We start from the raw sequence: 21,959 nt of genomic DNA on the forward strand, positions 1-21,959 counted from the left end.
CCCTCCCCCGTTCATGCTCTGTCTCTCTCTGTCCCAAAAATAAAAATAAAAAAAAAACAAAAAACAAAAAAACATGGGTTAGAAAATGCACGGCAGAGTCATCGTGCCTCAGGAAGCAGTCCTTAACGGGGGACTCTAACTCTTAACTCTCTGGACATTCCTATTCTTGTGCCTGTCTCCACCATCCCACCATCATTGTTTAGGGCCTCACCTGGTCTGCCAGAAGTCCCTCCAGCACTCCTCTCCTCTGTGTTGTGCCTTCTCACAAGCTCACAAGTCAGCCATGCAAACTGAGATGCATCTCTTAAAGCTTGGCCCTCTTCTGGTCACAGACTCCAGCCAGCCTTCAGTCTGTCTCCTCAGCGGTCTGTCCTTCAGGTAGGCGCCAGTGATCTTTTGAGAACGTTGCTCTGAGGACGGTTTGCTCCTGGAAACCAAGATCTATCATGTCTTAAAGAATGGCACAGAAAGCCTTGCACAGACTCTCTCTCACCTGTCTTTCCTGCTGCTGCTGCTGCTGCTGCTGCCTCCATTTCTGCTACCACTCCCTTCCCCGCCCCCACCTGCCACTGGCCACACAGCAAACCCTCTGCTCCCCAATCCCCACGGACTCAGTTGCTTGTGCTAGAACCCTCTATGCTCCTCCAGAGCTGTTTCTCTGCTCACATTGATCTTTGTCCCAGTCTCCCAACCACAGAGAAGTGCTTTTTAAATTACTGTCGTATTTCATACTTTTATGGTTCTTTTTCTGCATTGTGTGAAACATATTGTCTCCTTTTCTCCCACTGCAATCTTCTTTCAGACAGGAATTGAGTCTTACTCATCTTTGTATCTTTTGGGTTATTTCATACATAGTAAGTATTCAGTTACTATTCCTTTCATGGCACTTTCTTTTCATTCAGAAACAGCTGTGGGAGAAATATTTAAATTCTGCTATTTTGGTCCACTTGTTAAAACATACTGAGCTTACCCAAGCTCTAAGAGTGATCAAACTCAGTAAAAAATAGTATGTATTCTCTTATCACTGCTTTCCCATCTGTTCCATTCACTTAGCGTGTATTGAATATAACAGAAAAACAAGCCAATTATTCAACATTTATTAGAACATATGTGGCTGACTGTTGGATTGCTTTTAGCTGATAACCTGACCTGACCTCTTTGTAACCAGAGACAGCTAAGTTGAATTCAGTTTATTCTTTTAAGAAGAACCTAGTAATTGTCACTAAAATCGAGAAAACTTATCCATTTGTCCTTTAATTATGTAGCAAACCTTTTATCAGTGGTTTTCAGGGAAGCAACAAGGTAAGTGTAGGCTGTCAGCCCTGCTCCACATCACAGATACGTCACTCCTTGACCCTTTCTCTAAGAATCCACCAGAAGTTCTCCTGGTACAATAATAACACGCATCTGATCTGAGACCTGGTAATAATTCATTCGATGTAGATTTTAATAGAAAGCTGCAATAAAAACAGTTGGACATGTGAGAAAAAAAAGCCCACTAAAAATGAAATAAAACTGATGACAAAAAATTTAAAAAATGAGTACCAGAATGAAAGACAAATGAAGATATGATCTTAAAACAAAAATGGAGGCTCTAAAAGAGAAAGCAAGATGAGATTGTATAAACTAATTAATTAAGACTATGGTTTTGTCTTAAAGTTCTGAATTCTATTTCATTTGATTTGTGCAAAAAAATGCCATTTATTTTATTATTCATATTTCTCATACTTATTATTTGTTCTCTTTAATAGTAATCATATTTAGTTTCTAGCAAATTCTTATTTAATAAAGAATGGCTTTCAGTGTCCATCAGACGTTGAGAATTTGTCAAACTGATACTAACTTAAGACCTTTAAATTGCCCTCGTTTAAATACAAAGAGAACTTTATCCCTTCATCCCTTTGGGTTCTAATGCTCTTAGTCTTTGTCTTGGGCAATTATTTGTGACCAAAAATGCAGATGTTTCAGTGTTAGCAACTTCTCATTGGAAGTGAGATTTGTGTATTTAGTCAGTAAATATTTGTCAGACACTTAATAACTAGTCACCAATAAAAGTGATGAACAAAAAACGCACAAGGTTTATGCCCACAAAGCATTTATGTTTTAACAGCCTCTTTTTAAAGAAAGAGTAAAAATAGGATATAGAATAGAATAAGATTGTAAACTCTATGAGAAAAGAGACGTTTTCTCTTTTGTTCACTGCCATATTCCTAGCAGTTTTTGTATAAAGGAGGTGCTCAGTAGATACTAAATTAATGCTTTGAAATAAGTTTGTGGACAGAGAAAAGATCTACAAAATCTAGAAATTTAGAGTCCTTTATTCTTTTTATTTATGTGTCTAATATTGTCTTGTTTCCAAATCCCAAACTGTAGTGAAGGGTAACCATGTTGTGTGAAAAGGCAATCCGCACACATATGAAACACGTTATGACTTCCAGGGTGCTAGACCCAGGCTGCTTATTCTAGAAATCTTTGGTTGAAGGAGACAGAAGTAACTCAAGCCAAAGGAAATGTATGTGGTGAATATTAGAAATTCACAAAATTCATGGGAAGTGTCACAAAACTGGTTAGGACACAGGCAGAGTTCAGGTTATCTATAGATTTTAGGAAAAGGATATTCAGAAATAGCAGGAAGTATTTGCTTAGGGAGCTGGGATAAAGAATGCTAATTGTTTTCATTGTTTCTGTCATTCTGTTTAAGTTTCAGCATGTTTAGCTTGGGTTATGCTCCCATCTCTTAGGTGGGAGAGGACAGAACATCAAATTATATTCCTCAGATAGCATCCAATAGGGAATACAGAATTCTGAAGAGGGAATCAGGGTGAAATTAGGAAAAGGACACAAATGCTAGGAAACCCCAGCTAGAAAATGCTAGCCACAGTGCTTATGTCAACTGAAGCATATCGAGAACTGTAACATCACACTTCACCCCACTTACAAGCTCACAAGTCAGCGTGCCGCAGTTTCATAGACACGAGCAGAAGACACAAGACTTTAGGTCAGGGACAAAGACATTTATTACTCATAGAGCAGCAGGCATCATGGGCTTCGCGTTTGCATCGGTTCTCCTTGCCCCAGGCTCTATGGGAATGATGCAGAAGCAGACCCAGGAGGACCCTACCTGCACAACTAAGGAACTATGAGCCTAGGACCCTCCATCTTATTAAAGTGCCGCTAGCAGACTTGCCCAAACTTTGTTCGGGAGAAAACCATTGTGTTTATCTTAGACGGCAAAGAAATCTGCCCTCTGCACTGAGGGGAAATACTATATTTCCAAGGCTATTTGCTACACAAACATCCTCGAAAAGATATTCCAGACAAATGATGTCACAAGATGGGCAGAAACCTGAGGGATTCATGGGGAGTTGTCTACCAACAAGGTCAGAGGATGAGTTGAGGGGGACAAAGAGACATTGATAGATGCAAGTATGATTCAAATCAAATGAAGAGAGAAACCAATGGCCAAGACATTAGAACTCAAGTTCGAAGGGACTAGAGGGTAAAATAAGCTGAGAGCTTTAGGCTTTGTAGGTTCAGAGGGAACAAGGCAGCGAAGCTGGTGCTACTGTTGGGAGGTGTCCTCAAACCCCGAAGGTCGTTTGTTGCTGGAATGTGACGGGCAGGCTGACAACACCAAGAACTGGATGGATCTTTTTGCCAGTGTGTGTCTCCGTCTATTTGGTGGAACTTGAAGAATTATATAAATGTATTTATGAAGAAGATGCGAGAACATGTGGAGATCAGGCAGAGCTGTTTGGGACTCAATCAAGAGATCAGCTTCATGTCACTGCCTTAGTGACTGGATACTTACACTTCACTCAACAAGCTGTCCTTTGGTATTCCCAGAGTAGTGTCGAGGCCTTTCTTAGCCTCGACCCTACCACTGTCTTAGTAGTGTCGAGGCCTTCAGAAGAAGGGAGAAGCCCACTGTGGCCACATCATGCTTGGCCACATGCTAAATATTTACCCCATCAAACCTTACTCTGTATGATATAGGCATCTTCTCTGTCCAAACTCACAGGTACTTCCTGGAAGAAAAGAAACCAAACTCAGTCATTGTAGGTTCCAGCCCTTGTCACAGGGCAGCGATGACAGTGCCCAGAGTGACACCCTTAACCTTTGTGAGAGAAGAAGGGCAAGTGTGGGCAATGTCCCTTTAGTCATCTGCCTCTATTTGGTTCTCCTGTAATGTGTCTCTCAGGAATATTCAGAGGAATAGTTTAAAAACATGTCAATGGCTTCAGGGTAAGAATTAGTGTTAAGGAAAAAAAAAAGGAGTCTTTAATTAGCATTAAAGAAAAATATTTTTTTTTCCTTTTTTACTGAAGTACATGCCAATATAGATTGAAAAGAGAGTAAAAACTTCAAGTAGTTACCCCATGGAGGTAGTAAACAATTTAAAAGATATATTTTAAGGGAAAGAAAAACATTGGTCAGTCATTTTTAAACTAAATGAAAAGCTAGAGAGAATATAAAATAAAGCTTACAATAAAGAAATGTGTTATTAGTTATAAAGTCAAATAGAGGCTTTACCTGAAGTATTTCCTCCTTTTTTTTTTTTTTGTAGTGACCCTATTCAGATCTTGAGTAATGAATTCCTTCATGATAATGATGTACTTCAGAAAATCTCAAAGAAAATTTTGACTTCATGGCACTAAAGCTGCTATTTAAGATATATTTCAGTCAAACATACTCATAAGGGAATGCTTAAGAATAAAGACTGAAGGTGATCCAGAATTTCCAATGGATAAAAAGCAATTATAATTAAGAATAACTGTTTCCCTAAGGTCTGAAAATGAATTTACGAGTTGGTTTAAGAACTCTCACTTTTTCAATCGGTTGTCAGATAGGGATATCACTATTTCTGCAATGGATATTGTTACAGTCCTGCTTAAAACAATCATTTCTGATGTAAAATTTATCTTGGATTGGTGGCTTTCCAAACCCAGCCAGCCACCTTAGCAGCTTCTCAGTATTATCTGAAAACTGGCCACACTTTGTAAAGTGCTGCCTTGGGCCATCTAGTTCAACTTCCTCCTTTAATGAACTGACACAGAAAAGTTCATCTCAATCATGTGACAGATCTTAATCCAAGCAGAATGGTTTCCCATTCCCAGGTTTCCCACATCAACCTCTAAGATTTTACATTTCACTTTTTGTATTAATTATTCTGACATTCTTCTTTCCCCGTAAGAGAATGCACAGTGAAGTTGGATTATTTCAAAGAAAAGTGGATCATATTTCCTTCTTTAACCTATCACACTACTACTGAACAGAGATGCCTCTCTTTTCCCATTGAAGATCAGCATAGAAATCAGTCATACATATCCCAGTTTTGAGAAATTTTTTATCCAATTTTTCAAGTGAAAGTAACCATATTATATGAAAATACAACCATGACATAATGAAACACATTTGAGTCTTGAATGTGCATAGACTAAACAATATTATTGGGTTTCCTACTACCTATTTGTGGTATATCTAAATATCTGAAAGGTCTAAGTTTCTATAGGAAGAAATAGATCTAAGAATTCGAGCAAAAATTTGCTCAAATGTGAGCAAACTTTTTATTTTACTTGCAAAAATGATTTAGGGTTTTTGTGTACTCTTCACCTGGATTCTCCCAGTGATATTACATAATCATAGTACACTTACTAAAACCAGGAAACTGACTTTGAAAAATACTTTAAAAAAAAAAAACCCACAGGCCTTATTTGTACTCCCCATGGTTGGTTTTTTTTTTTTTTTTCATTTTTTAATAGTTCTCTGAAATTTTATCACAGACATGGGTTTATATAACCACTGCTACAATCAGGATACAGAACAGTTCCATCATCCCCCAAAAACCACATTATCAAACTCTCCCTTAATAATCACATTTTTCCCACAAACCAAGCCCCTGGCAGCTACCATAACAAAAGAATTCACAAATAATTTAGTTTTAAGAACTCCAACTTTATTTTATTTTATTTTATTTTTTCAACGTTTTTTTATTTATTTTTGGGACAGAGAGAGAGACACAGCATGAACGGGGGAGGGGCAGAGAGAGAGGGAGACACAGAATCGGAAACAGGCTCCAGGCTCTGAGCTGTCAGCCCAGAGCCCGACGCGGGGCTCGAACTCACGGACCGCGAGATCGTGACCTGGCTGAAGTCGGACGCTTTAACCGACTGCGCCACCCAGGCGCCCCAAGAACTCCAACTTTATTGAGCCAAATGTACATATCAAAAAAGAATTGTTTAGCTTTGTGTTGAAAAGCCAGTGACTACTTCTAGTATAAACATGAAGGCAAGGTAGCAATTTCCCTTTGCCTTTCTGGATTTTATGCAAGACTAACAAGATGGACATTAATAAAACCTGTATGCCTCACTTTCAGTGAAATCAGAAGACAGACATAATCCACAGATTCAAATAAAAGGGGAGGGTGTGCTGTGATCAGGTAAGAGTACCTTCTAAGCTTCTTGGGATGAAGGGCAGCAAATATTGTTTCAGGGGAAGGGGGACAGCAAGACGGCCCGATAGCAGCAGAACTCAGATAACAGAAGAATGAAGCAAAAACATACTTTTTTAAGGTGAAAGATCAGCCTGAGGTAACCCATCTTATTTGGTGCATACATTGAGATCTATCTATTTCATGCTACTCAGATAAATTTGAAAACCTTGAAGAAAAATGATCATTTTCTTAGAAAATATAATTGACCACTACTGACCCCAGATAAGATTTTTAAAACTCTAAACATCTTATTTCCATAGAAGAAATATAGCTATCTTGGGGCAGGAAAAGAAAAAAAGAAGCAAGAATAGATCATTTCACGGGAGAATTCTGAGACAGGGCTGAAAATTTTAATGTCTTTAAAACTGTTCTAAAACACTGTGGAAAAAACCACTTTTCAGACACTTTGTATGCAATCTTCATAATGCATGAACTTGTTATTACAGTTTTGTTAAATAACACTAGTCCCTCATCAACAGGGTTCAAATTTCAGTAACCATGATGTATTAACCATGAGTAATTGCATAAAGTAAACACTTCACTGCTGGCTTTCTGTCCACAAATCACTGTGTACATAACAGATGTGAATTATGACCAGTGTCCATCATGTCACCTCTTTCAAAGTCTATTGGTGACGGGTCATTGAGTATCTGTCATTCGCTTTACGCACAGAGAGCAAAACATGAGATCGTGTTGTTTCTTATTTTCCCAATGACAAACCCATGTATCGTTTTACAAGAATGGAATATTGAAAGAGGAAATTGGCCAACAAAGGTTTAAGTGTAGCAAAGACATGACAATTGATGATGCTGGAGTAGAATTGGATACAAGAGAAGGTTTAAAAGGAGCAACAGGGGTGCCTGTATGGCTCATCAGTTGAGAGTCTGACTCTTGATTTCCATTCAGGTCATGACCCCAGGGTCATGGGATCAAGCCCCACTTCGGGCTCTGCAGTTTGGGATTCTCTCTCTCTCTCTCTCTCTCTCTCTCTCTCTCTCCTTTCCATCTACCCCTCCCCCACCTGCCTCTTTCTCTCTAAAATTAAAAAAAAAGGAAACATAGCAACAGCAAAGCAAAGGTGAGATCCAAGTCTCCATGAAGTTACAGTGCAAACCATGTCAGCAAAGTTTCTTAAATATAAAAAAAGCAAACCAAAGTTGTTTCAACATCTTTTAGTTAAAATGTGCTGAGGACAGGAAGCCACTATGGTTGAAATTATATACAGTGATTATGAGGAGACTGAACTTGACTGCCGGTAAAAGTTGGTTTCATTGTCTTAGGAGTTGGCATGAATTGATTAACGTTATTTGGTGAAACAGCACAACTATGGGTGCTGCTGGGAAATGTCTGCCCAGATTTCAAAGGTTATTAAGACCCCTTTGCATGGTTTTAGGGGGCATGGTCATTTTTACAGTTTCACACTACAGTGCAAAATGAGGACTTCCTGTGTAAATTGGTACAAAACATGGCAAAAATGACATGAAAAAGAAAATAATGGACCCATAGACTTAATTAGCTTATCATTTTTTATTAAAAAAACCCTGAATATCAGCAACCAGAAGCCAACACTACATTAAAAAATATTTTATCATGACCAGTGGGTTACTCCTGGAATTCAAGCACAGTTGAATATTGGGAAAGCTATTAATATAGCAGTTCTTTTAATTACATACCTAAAGAGAAATATATGTATCCTTCATGGATTCTCAAAAGACATTTAATGAATCACAATGATAGTTCTTGATAAAAACACTATAGAAACAGGATACAATTTATTCCTCAGCATAAAAACCATTTTGTGCTTAATAAAGAAGAGGAGATACAGCCGACTGACGTCAAGGTTAAATCAAGAAAATTGATTATCACCATTATTATTTAACATTGTTCTGAAGTTAGTAGCCATTACAATTAGAAAAGGAAAAAAACAAGGATTGAGTTTGTAAAGAAAGGTGACACTATCACTCTGTGCAGACACTGTCATCATATACTTGGAAAAGTCCCAGTGAATCACCAGAAAAACCACCATAAGCAACTAAAGATTTCAATAAAGCGGTGAGGTATGCAATCAACACGTATTTCCATCAGTTTTCACATGTGCAAACAACCACCAAGGGAAACATACAGTGGAAGAGGTATACAAACATGACATTTTTGTCTATCAGAAATGTCTATCAGACAAAGATCCCCAAATCTGATGGTTTAAAAACTTCTTTTCTGAAAGTCCACGAGAGAACAGGCATGCTCCTACACTGCAAAAGGGCATACAGGCTGCTACAATTCCTCTGGAAGCGATTTACTTGCTAGGTAATAAAATCGCAAATTCATTTTCTCTTTGATCTGGAAATCCCACTTGGAGAGTTTACCTACAGATAGGCCTGGACATGTTTGAAACAAAGAAGGTACAAGTTAATTCACTGAAAGAGACAAAAATGGACACACGGTAAAGAAACAAAAATTGAGATGGCAAGAAATTTGAAAAGCATGTCCATCAATAGGAAGGAGACTCATTAAACATATCCTTGTGTACCTATGCATTTCAGCAGTACAACTAGCAAATGCGAGTGGGGAAGCTTCACCAGGCACTAACACTGAGAGAGCCCCACCACATGTTGTCAGGGAAAAAAGCTTGGTGCCCAACGATGTATATCTTATGCTACCTTTTGCATAAGAATGATGGCAGTAAGACCTGCATAAACAACAGTTCACATATGGGAGGAAGAGGATGGGCACCGGGCCCTCGGGGCCAAGGTAGATGCCCACTTAACACTGGACAGCTCTTATTTATTTACCCACTGAATGTATTCCCAATTCAAAAAGAAAGGCCAACAAAATGGGATAATTTAATACTCATTTTCCAGGTCAATATTTTAAAATATTGTTTATTCATTAGGGGCCCATTCAATCTTCTCCCCTGTACGTTAAGTGGACCCATTTGTCGATTTGTCCACCGGCTGGAACTACCCCACGATGACCCAGTACAGCACCTCTTCAGTGTGCCCTGTTTGCAGCCCCATGAATTAGTGAAGGGTGCCAGACAGGTTTCCTGCCTGGGCAGCAGGCCACGGATAAGGTGTAAACTCTTTTAGTCAGAGTTCATTTCATATCCAGCATCTACCATTTCCTAGCAAATGACTTCACCCCTGCTAGCTTCAGTTTCCTTTTCACAAAATGGAGATAATAATGCCTTCGCTGCAAGGTGGTGAAGATTAAAGGAGCTGACTCACGTAACACACCTGTTCAGGCACGGGACAGGTGCCAGTTGCCTTTTTTTCCCACCTGACTTGCTAAGTTTAGCAAATGATACTCTACGTTAACTGACTTCAATCAAATAACTATCCCTTCTTCATTCATTTAGAACTCTTGTGGTCATTGATCTGCTTTAGCGTGAATAGCTCCGACTTAACTCTTGCGTCACACGAGCTGTTCTGCTTTTCTCTGGTATTATGACTAAGGCCATAGACACAGCCCATGGATGTTCAGTGTAGGTTGCTAGTTTAAATGAATAGCACATTCCTTCGCAAAATGCTGACTGATTGCTGGCTCATAGATTTCTTGGGGCAATTTAATTCCGTGAAAACAGCTAAATGGGGTTCTGGGTGCAGACTTTTTTTTTTCTTCCTTACTAATCAGGATTAAGTGTAGTGGATACAGCTACATGCTTGGATTTAGCAACTAGAGGTAGCATAAAATTTTATACCTGATGCCTACCCTGTTAGTAATGAAGGTAAGCAGCAGTAAATAAGAAATAGATAAAAGCAAATTAAAAGCCAGATTAACATTACCAACAAGCTTTCTCTTCAAAGACTAATAAATACTCTGAAATATTCTACTTAAGAAAATGAAACTGTGAGTTATGTCCTCCAGTGGGAACCTGTGATTTATTTGGGATTTCCCATAAAGACTGTGTGTGCCTTGTAGAAACTAGATATCAAAGGGATGGCATTTGGTCTCACAAATGAATTTCTGGAAGAGTTTTCTGAAATTTCATGTCATAAGCAAAATAGCCATATTTGAGAACAATCCGTAATGAAAACAGTGTTGAAAGATTTGTAGTTGTATTTGATTTCTCACAGTATTACAATTTGAAAAAAAGAAGCTGAAGGACAATAAAAATTGTAATGTGGGTCAAATGAAAAATGCTGGCTTCTCCTTCTCATCTTACCTTTATTGGATGAAGGCACTTTCCACTAAGTTTTGAGAAAAAGAGATGTCTTTCGAACTACATTGACCAGGGGTGCCTGGGTGGCTAAGTCAGTTAAGCATCTGACTTCAGCTCAGAGCTCTATCTTACAGTTAATGAGTTCGAGCCCCACCTTGGGCTCCACACTGACAATGAAGAACCTGCTTGGGATTCTTTCTCTCCCTCTCTCTCTGCTCCTCCCCCACTTGTTCACTCTCTCAGAATAAATAAACTTAAAAAAAATACATTGACCAATAATACCACATGTGGTCCCTGTCATTGCCCGTAAAAAAATTATTTAAAAACTAGAATGGAGAGAAAGGGACAGGACCAGGGCTAGGATCTCAGTATTCTTTTATTTGCAGTAAAAGCTCTAATTTTTTCATGAGAAGAACCTTCCCTTGATGTGCATATGCAGTTGTCATTAGCCTTTTACAGGGGCCATATATCCCTGTGAATTCTTTACATCAAATTATAGACAGAAAGGTCATAAGAAACAGAGGAACCCAGGGCACCTGGGTGGCTCAGTCGGTTGAGCTTCCGACTTCGGCTCAGGTCATGATCTCAAGGTCTGTTAGTTCGAGCCCGGGTCAGGCTCTTTGCTGACAGCTCAGAGCCTGGAGACTGCTTGGGATTCTGCGTCTTCCTCTCTCTCTGACCCTCCCTCGTTCATGCTGTGTCTCTCTCTGTCTCAAAAATAAATAAACATAAAAAAAAAATTAAAAAAAAAAAAAGAAAGAAAAAGAGGAACCCTGGCATGGAGCTTCTCACAGAGCTCACTGTTGAGAGACTGACCTGCATTTGTGCTCTCCCAACCCACAGGCAAGAACTTCCATCTACCTTCCCACATTACAGTATCAACTCTTTGGAATTACCGGGAGGAAATGTAAACAGTCTCTCTCAGTTTTCTACAACATTGAATTGAGAAGTTGTGTTCTTGCTTGTTCATCTTAACAAATTTGAACATTTTCTTTTTCCCCAATAAAAGGAGACTTCTTTTAAGACCCGGGTAGTTATACTGGGGATGTGAGGAGATGATCGGCAGGAGGTGGCACCCTCGCTGCTCCCATGTTTGTGGGAAGTTAACCCTGTAATGGCTTTAGGGGACTGAGCCATCTGGTTTTACAGTTCATTACCCTTTCACTCTCAGGAGCAACACATTCTGTAAGGAGTTGCTCTTTGCTTGCTGAGCAGTTTAGAATAGAAACTAACAATGGGATTAAGTTCATTCTGCTTCCCTGCAGGTTTCCATCCCCAGGGTGCCCTCAATTTGAAGAATAGTAACATCAGTTCTGGAGTTGGGGAAATGAGAACAGCAGGCGGAACATAGGGGTGTAAAGCAATCAGAGTATACGTTTGCAAAGAAATAGCCTACTTAGGATGAGGCCAGTAGGCAAAACCAAAAACACTGTCCATCCCTGCTAACACCATTGCAGTGGATAGTTAAAAGACAGACAGCATTTGTGAACTGACCAGCATGGGGAGAAAATCCTTTCCTTGGAATCCATGAATTGTGGTAAAGGCTAATTTAGTGGTCCTTCCTTCCTTCCTTCCTTCCTTCCTTCCTTCCTTTTCTACAGAGAAATAGCTCATAAGTTATAGACCTTCCCCATGCTCCTCTCCTCTGCTTAGGAGCTACAGAGAGTATACTATCTACCACGTGCTTACATGCACTGTGCTAAATGCATCGTATACAATTACTCTGCACTTAATCCTTACAAAATTTTATGAAGTAAGCTTTACTATGCATATTTTATCAATTACGAAAATCATGTTAGAGAGCTTAAGTAACTTGTTCATTGTCAAAAAAATAAGTGAAAACACAGAGCCAAGATTTTGTGTTTTCATTACTGAATATTAAGTAGAAGGAAAAGCTGAAGAAATAGGTGACAATATAAGGTCTATGGATGAGTCACAGAAACTGAGACTGGAAAATATGGAAAATAAAAGGTGAAGGGTGACTCAGTATTATTTCCCAATTCATAAAATCAATAAAGAAATTTTTTTAATTAAATTTAAAATTTTATTTCCAGTATAGTTACCAGGAAAATGTTAAATAGTTACACTATCAGGAAAATGTTAAATAGTTAAATAGTTTTATGCTTACATATAGAAGAAGAAAAAAGGTCTTAACTCACATTCAAAACAATGTTTAATATTAATGAATGATCTTTGTAATAGGAAGAATTTAAGTTAAAGGTAACAATACTTAGAAAATATTAAAAAATAAAAAGTTATATGATTTTGATGGAGAAGATCTGCCTATAGGGAAGATTTGAAAAGAAATGATTTCTTAATTATTATCTCTTATTATCTCTTTGTTATGAGATGGGCAAAGATGACCAAACCTGATGATGCATCAGTGGAAGTAAAAGAAGGGCCAGATGATCATATGAGTTTCTTTTTCTTTTCTGAAATTTGTATGCAGAGACTTTCAGTAGTCAGGAAATCATCCATGAGGATTCTCAGCAAGGTTCAGAAAGTGAGAATCTGGTTCATTGTCAGCATGACTTTGAATGTATAAAGAGAGGAACCATTGCCATAGGCATTTGGTTATCTTTGAGTATAGGAAAGAACTAAGTTGAAAATATGATAAGCTATTATATATAAACTGATTTTTTTTATTTTTGTTAAAAATTGTTTTTAATGTTTATTTATTTTTGAGAGAGAGAGAGAGACAGAGAGATAGAGTGTTAGTGGAGGAGGGGCAGAGAGAAAGAAGAGGACACAGAATCTGAAGCAGGCTCCAGGCTCTGAGCTGTCAGCCCAGAGCCAGACGCGGGGCTCAAACCCATAAACCGCGAGACCATGATCTGAGCCGAAGTCTGTCACTTAACCGACTGAGCCACCGAGGTGCTCAGACTGATTTTTTTTTAAGTTTATTTATTTATTTTTGAGAGAGAGAGTGAGAGTGCATGTGTGCAGGGGAGGGGCAGAGAGAGGGAGAGAGAGAATCCCTAACAGGCTCCATGCTGTCAGCACAGAGCCCAACGAGATCATGACTGGAGCTGAAACCAAGAGTCAGATACTTAACTGACTGAGCCACCCAGGCTCCCCTATATATAAACTGATTTCACAGCAGGATCTTGATACAAACTTAAAGCCCTCATCTAAGCAAAATGAGAAAGCAAAACAACAAAACACCTTCCATAAACGCAATCCACAACTGATTCATTAAAACTATGACAACAGCAAACTGTGTTCCTACCTTTTCACAGAGATCCATCAATTAGCAAGGATAAATATGATACTGTTACCTTTTAGTAAAACTTGAGGATTAATGGGATTGAGATATGTCTGTTGCCATGAAACATAAATTCCATCCAGTAAGGATTCAAATGCTAAGTTGGAAAGTCTCTCACACCTGCATGTAAGCTTTATTCTTGGCAAATTTATCGTCAGCATCAATGTTAATGTATGTAGAACACTTAAAAAAACTAAAACAACAAAATTCATTTCATATGTTTCTATAGAAACTGTTTCACTGCTAGTATGATATTTGGAGATTTTTTTTTTAATTTTTTTTTTAACGTTTATTTATTTTTGAGACAGAGAGAGACCGAGCATGAACGGGGGAGGGTCAGAGAGAGAGGGAGACACAGAATCTGAAACAGGCTCCAGGCTCTGAGCTGTCAGCAGAGAGCCCGACGCGGGGCTCAAACTCACAGACCGCGAGATCATGACCTAGCTGAAGTCAGACGCTTAACCGACTGAGCCACCCAGACATCCCTGGAGATTCTTTTTTTTAAATGGCTTGTGTTATGTTGGAAAGAGCACTGAGTTTCCAGGAGACCTGAAAAGTTATCTCTGCTTTGCTGTTCTTTGTTCCATATTGATTCCTGAGACACTGCTTTATCATTTATAAATTAGAAATAATAATTCCTGTTCTTCTAGCTCTTCATAGGATTACATGAAAATATTTTACAAGAGATATTATATCTAGAGTTAAAATACTGGTAATTTTTAATTCTGGAGACTCAATGTAATCTTTCTAAATTTTGATAAAATTAAAATCTTCAGAATTAAATTTGAGTAGTCATAAATTCCAGTATATTCCCAATAACAAGGTCACATGAAATCTCGAACATTTACAAAGAAGAAAACAAGCAGGCTATAATAAGAGAGAAAATTTGAAATCCATATTCTAATATTGTAAGAGAAATTTCACTTACTGATAGTAGCTGGCCATCTGTTTGCATTTTGTTTAGCTTAGCCTCCCTATAACGCTGGGCTGTGGTGGCAATGTTGCCTTGTATTTTCTGTCCTGTAACTGACATTTCTTAACCTTTTGGAAAGCTATATGATCAATGGATCCCTAAGGTTAACCCGTCACTTCTATTTTTAATTCCAGGTTAAACTTGAGCTCCATAGCTACCCTTCACATGGCACCAAGTCCCAACAAAGAGTTTCAAAACCCTCTCTAAATTTGATAAGACTGGAATAGGCATATGTTCCCTAAAGAAGTTCAGTCAAAATAGGAACATCCAGATTCTTTAAACAGCCTCTTTTTTCCAAAACATGCATGTATCTCTTTTACTATGAAATAGTATATTTCAGTTAGCAATTGACATAGGATTCAAGAACATATCCTCCCCCTCCCAAAGAAGGTTCTGATGATACTTCCAATTTGTGAATAAAAAGGTGAGAGGAAATTTGAAGTTCTAGAACCAAATAGCCTTGTTTTTAATCTCCCAAATGAGCTTTTTCATATTGGTAAATTTCTCTTTATAATAAATGCATTGCAGGCAACTCAGAGGGAAAAGTACATAAAAGGAAGATACATGCATTTTGCCCAGGGCACTTTAATTGATCTAAACAAAGGCTGGGCTCCAAGCAAATGTAACTTTGGAGATCAGAAGATTGCATCTGCTGGCAAATAAGTAGGTTTCGGGAATTCCTGCTTGGGGAGGCCTGCTATGGCTGCTCAGGCCCCTTGCATTTTGTCAGTGGTTTATTGAGCAATCAAAACATTTAGAATTCTCATGGAAATTTGCCTGAAGCAGGCATGAACAGACTGAGGTGTAAAGTAATGATTAGTTTATGAGTAGAGGTGTTGCCCTGTTTTTTTTTTTTTTTTTTGCTTTGTTTTGGTTTTTCTTTTTTTTTTTTTTTTTTTTTTTTTGGTCTGTTTTGGATTACCCTTCATGAGAGCAAAGAACACAAAGGATTTTCTGAACACGTACAGAGTTGTATTTCTCATGGAATATTTGAACTATCTCCTTACATCAGAATCAGGACATGGGCTAGGCTGTGAGATTGGAGTTCTGTGACGTGAGCTGCTAAAAGTCCCTGGTTGTAGACTCATTACAAACTTCACATTTAGATTTACATTCATATATGACTGATTACAGCACTGGGCTTCAGTCTGCCCTACCCCTCACAGATGGACATTCATCATAAAATTAATAATGAACCAAAATGGCTCCTGTGCCCCAAACCCTCTCCCATCCTACAGTCCTGAAACCATTACATTAAGAATGCTCTTGTATATTTACCTGTAATGCCCTGAGCTCATTTGTACCTAAGTCCTCTTTGATCAAAGTCCAAAATCAAATCAATGTTGTAGGGCCTGGAAAAAGATGAGACAGGTGCACTCATACCAAACCTAAACGAACTTGCTATTTAGCCAAGAGGGCAAAACTGATGTTCATAGATGCTTCATCAGAAAATGCAAGTACAGGGGCGCCTGGGTGGCTCAGTCAGTTAAGCATCCGACTTTGGCTCAGGTCATATCTCGCAGTTTGTGGGTTCAAGTCCTGTGTCAGGCTCTGTCCTGTCGGCTCAGAGACTGGAACCTGCTTCACTTTCTGTGTCTCCCTCTCTCTCTGCCCCTCCCCTGTGTTCATATGCTCTCGCTCTCTCAAAAATAAATAAACACTTAAAAAAAGAAAAAAAAGAAAAGAAAACACAAGTACATATAGGTGTAAGGCCTTCTAACCTGGGTAATAGAGGGGCAATTTTTGTTTTAAATGCCTTCTTAAAGGAAAAATTATTAAATCTTGAAGTATCTTTGAAAACCTACTACCTAGGAGAAATTCTCACAGGACAATGGTGGTATATTTGCTTCATATGGTTTCAGTAAAGTCTTGTAGAAAGGTCATGCCAGCCAAACAAAGGAAAGCTAAGGCCTGACCAGGCCAGATTTAGGATCTCATAAAGGGAGGGGGATTCAGTGGCCACAGGAGATAAATATATTCATTTTGAATCTTTTGGTTTGCATGTAATAGAAATCCATTTAAATCCTTTCTGGCAAGGAGGGGATTTTATTGAAAAGCTGGATTGCCTAGCCATTGAAGGGCAAGATGCAGCTTGACCTAAGGGGTGACTAAACTTGGAACTTGACGCCCTCCTGACCGTCCCTCTTCTGTTTGTAGATCAGCTTCTTTCAGAGGTTGGCAATCTTCGAATCACATAAAGCTGTCACTAGCAAAGGACTTCTCTTCCCAGGGAAGAATTGAGATTGGCTCACCCTCAACTTTGACAAGGAAGGTAGGGTACAATGTGAGCAGTAATTAAAAATTCAAGGTTAAGTAGAGAAAATAATAGCTTTGAAAAATAAAAGGGTGAGATTGCCAGAAATAAAGGACTAGTTTTGTGCAGCTGGATGTAGGTAATGTACCTGAGAATGAGAAGAAAAATCATCAGTTATGCTTAAGCTGAGGAGGCTTGGTTAGAGGGACCAAGGACAAGGAAGCAAGAGCAGAAATTAGAATGTGTGAAGAGGATTGAGACTAATACTTCCAAAGGAGAAGAACCAGGCAGTGTCCTGCTCAAGTGACTGTAACAAAAGCCTAGAAAATTACCAGGCAGGGAGGTCAAGAGCAACAAAGACTGCTCTTTAGAAATACAGTTAAGGCCAGTGAGAGATCCTGGCTTTGAAACTCAGCAACTTCAGGACTCTGTGAAACCACTACTGGTCTTCAAAGGACCACAGCCTCAGGGCTGGTGGGGCCCTCTGCTGGGTCCTAAAAGTATTCTAGCCTGTGGTGTTACTGCCACTGTTGATCCACCTTTGTAAACATTTCTGGCTGAGGGTACAAGAATTTCCTCAAGTCAAACCTAGGTCAGAATTTGTTTTCAGCAAATTCAACTGATTGACCAATGCACAATTCTTTTTCTTTTCTCTTATGAACTGGTGAAGTCTGAAGACAAACTAGAAGGCAAAACAAAACAAAATTTCCTGAGAACTGTTTCACAAATTTCCTCTCGTCTAATATTGAATCTTATCAACCCTGATTTAAAACAGACAAACCAAAAAACCTTTTATTTAGAAAAGGTAGCACATACATGAGACTGATAAAAAAATTACCTCTAGGTAGAGGACTTGAGCAGACATTTCTCCAAAGATGGTGCACAAATTGCCAACAAACATGTGGAACGATGTTCAACATCACTAGTCATTAAGGAAATTCAAATCAAGACCATAATAAGGTATCACTTCACACCCACTGTGGTGGCTATTATCAAAAATACAGAAAATAAGCGTTGTGGAGGATGCAGAGAAACTGGAAACTTTGTGTCAGTGGGAATGTAAAATGGCATAGTTACTACGGAAAATAGTATGGCGGTTCCTGAAATGATTAAAAATAAGATTACCATTATGATCCAGCAATTCCATTTGTGGGTAAATATCCAAAAGAATTGAAAGTAGAATCTTGAAGAGATATTTGTATACCCATGTTCATAGCGGCACTGGTCACAAGAGCTAATGGGTGGAAATAACCAGAGGCCATCAGCAGATGAAAGGATAAACAGAATGTAGTATATTATTTAGCTTCAAAAAAGAAGGAAATTCTTATGTATGCTACACCATGGGTTAACCTTGTGGACATCATGCTAAGTAAAATAAGCCAGTCACAGAAAGACAAATGCTATATGACTGCGCTTACATGAGGTGTCTAGAGTAGCCAGATTCATAAACAGAAAGTAAAATGGTGGTTGCCAAGAGCTTGATGGGGAGGGGAGATTAGGGAAACTGGGAGTTGTTCAATGGGTATAGAACTTCGATTCTGCAAGATGAACAAGTTGCAGAGATTGGTTGCACAATGGGAACATACTTCACACTACTGAACTGTAGTCTTAGAAATGGCTAAGATGGTAAATTTTACATTACCACAATAAATATGCAAATTATGACCAGATTTAAAAAAAAAATTTTTAACATTTATTTATTTTTGAGACAGAGAGACAGAGCATGAACGGGGGAGGGTCAGAGAGAGAGAGGGAGACACAGAATCTGAAACAGGCTCCAGGCTCTGAGCTGTCAGCACAGAGCCCGACGCGGGGCTTGAACTCACGGACCGCGAGATCATGACCTGAGCTGAAGTCAGATGTTTAACAGACTGAGCCACCCAGGCGCCCTTTTGACCAGGATTTTTGATGTGAACAACATTTGGATTCTTTTATCTAAATAAGAATGTTTCCATTATGAGTCGATTTGATATAAAAATATTTTTTCTTTCCTGTAATTTATACCCCTTTATATTGTATGATGTTTTCCTTTTAAAATTGCATTTGGGCAATTGCTGATAACTTTATAATTATTGCATTAACTTTAATGCAATATAATGCAAATTATACTAAGATGTTTATAAACACTACTAGTTTTAAAATTAAAAATTTCCCTGTAATCCAGCTCTTAGGAAATCAAGAATAATGTATTTTAAGCAGTGTTTAAACAAATCATAATTAATTATGTTTCAAGATACATCGACTAAGCTGGACCTTATAATTAGAGAGCAGATTGTGTTGAAAATGCACTTGCACCACCCCCTAGGCTTGTGCAGTTATTTCTGGGCTCTAATTTAGGCATGTAGTGTTTATTTGCCACTAGGAAACACCTGATAAAAATACTTAAGTAACCCAAAGACAGTTATATATACCTATGAAGACCTGCAAAAAATAGTTTTATGTGAGAAAGACGATTATCTGCTTATGCTTACAGTTTTGAATATGTTCTTTGATTTTCATATGTGTCTATTATACCAGGCAATATAGATAGCTCTTACCACAAATCTAGACTGCTAAAAGTTCTGGTTTTGAAAAAGTAAGGTCATGGCCAAGCCTTCACATATAACCTCTATACCAACGCACAAAGAGATATCAACTAGGTGGCAATCATTCTGCAGTTGAGAAGTTGAGAAGTGAGAAGTTAGAATACTTAGCTTAATGCCGCATAGACTTAAGAGGTGTCGACAGCCAAGTCTTATGGAGGGGTGGAATTTAATACCGGACCTGACACAGAGCAAGTAGATCTTCCAGGAGGTGGCTTTGCGCCTCTGATTTTTTTCCTTTGACAACAGAAGTCCTTTAATTTTGTTAAATTTCAGTTCCTTCAAGCATTCAGTAGAGCCAACCAACACCTGCTCCTTGTGCTCTCCTAAGGATACTAAAACAACGCCAACAAAGCAAACAAAACCCTTCCGTGTGTCTCCTTAGAAGAAAACAAGTTGTTTTAGGAATATTTAGGATTCCTTTTTTTTTTTTTTTTTCCAACGTTTATTTATTTTTGGGACAGAGAGAGACAGAGCATGAACGGGGGAGGGGCAGAGAGAGAGGGAGACACAGAATCGGAAACAGGCTCCAGGCTCTGAGCCCTCAGCCCAGAGCCTGACGCCGGGCTCGAACTCATGGACCGCGAGATCGTGACCTGGCTGAAGTCGGACGCCCAACTGACTGCGCCACCCAGGCGCCCCTAGGATTCCTTTTTATGAGCACAGAGACAACGATCTTCTGTGCAAGGGAGTACTTTCAGTGGAGTGGTAAGAATTGGTTCTGTTACACTGTATAACCAAGGGGGAGGTTGTTCAAAAATTACACATAAAGCTTCTTCAGAACACATGTGTAAAGTGAATTTTTGTATATTCATTTCTGAAAATCAGAATCTCTCATAATTGTGTTTAGACATCTTTAATAAAAGTGAGCTTATACCGAGTAAAGCAGTACGGAGAAATATGATATATAAAAACACAAAGAGGGGCGCCTGGGTGGCTCAGTCGGTTGGGCGGCCAACTTCGGCTCAGGTCATGATCTCGAGGTCCGTGAGTTCAAGCCCTGCGTCGGGCTCTGTGCTGACAGCTCAGAGCCTGGAGTCTGTTTCAGATTCTGTGTCTCCCTCTCTCTGACCCTCCCCCATTCATGCTCTGTCTCTCTCTGTCTCTCTCTGTCTCAAAAATAAATAAACGTTAAAAAAAAATTAAAAACACAAAGAAAGTGTGTGTGTGTGTATATGTGTGTGTATGTGTATATTATATATGATATTTATATATACTATGCATATATATATACTATATATTTTAAGAGATTAGACATGAAATTAAGATAAGTCAATTCTCTTTTTTATTAAATATAGAACCACAAATCAAGCAATAATTAAATTTCTGTGATAAACCTTTCATATACTGAAGCACTATTGTCACTTCGGCCTAAATGTCCTCTAGCATCTCTCTATGAAATTATTAATTCCAAACAGACTGGTAATTTTGAATGTCACACTTTAGAAAAACAGAAATATTAGGTCAATAAAATAACCTCTGCATTTTCTAAATCCTTTGGTATTATAACAATTTGGACCAAAGATATAGATCTGAAAATGTATTTGTATATTGGATTACAAAGTCAAAGAGCTACTTATTGTTTAGACTTCTTAAAAAAAAAAGCTTACTGATAATTTTATTGATTTATTCATATCCATTGATTATTTCTGCTCTCCTAACACTGAGAAGGCTAGGAATTACCTTTAGATATAATTACCATTAGAATATTTGCAGAACTATGTTCATCTTTAATTATTCATGTTTTCCCATTGAAAGCAATCCAGATCGAAACATGTTAGTGACAAAAATGTCACTTACGTGAATGTTTATGAAGTTCTTACTGAAGAAAAAATGTGGACAATACATTTTTTTCCTTTTGCCTCTTCTTTTAAATCTTTTCTCATTCTCACCCAGTTCTATTTTCTTAATTTCTTAAGTTTTTGGTTAGGTACGTGGAAGAAAATGGAGTCAAACCTTTCTCTGGTCACTCTGGGTCCATCCTGCTGTGAAGTTCTCATCAGTGATCACAAGGATGAGAAACACATGACAGGATAGAGTCAAGGACACAAGAGTCTAGTCATGGAGCAAAACCTACAGGTAAAAACTTCTGTGTTCATTCAGAAGGCTTGTTGTCACCAATTCTGCATTCCCCATCCCCATCACTCTACTCCTCAGAACTGAGGGAGATCTGATGTCTCTTATGCCCAATTTGTGAAGCTTTGTTTTTAAAAAATGTTATCAAAGTAGATGT

At 38.5% G+C, this 21,959-nt stretch overlaps 1 protein-coding gene across 1 annotated transcript in view; it reads right to left on the minus strand.

Moving 5' to 3' along the window:
• Positions 1-21,959, minus strand: part of LOC109498986 — a 418,886-nt gene continuing 396,927 nt past the window's right edge. Inside the window, exon 10 of the mRNA XM_045056735.1 lies at positions 1-4,028. The gene's annotated coding sequence lies outside the window, so the exon portion shown is untranslated. The remainder of the gene's footprint in view (positions 4,029-21,959) is intronic.

Source organism: Felis catus, chromosome B1 (genome assembly GCF_018350175.1).
Source record: "Felis catus isolate Fca126 chromosome B1, F.catus_Fca126_mat1.0, whole genome shotgun sequence".
Taxonomy (NCBI): domain Eukaryota; kingdom Metazoa; phylum Chordata; class Mammalia; order Carnivora; family Felidae; genus Felis; species Felis catus.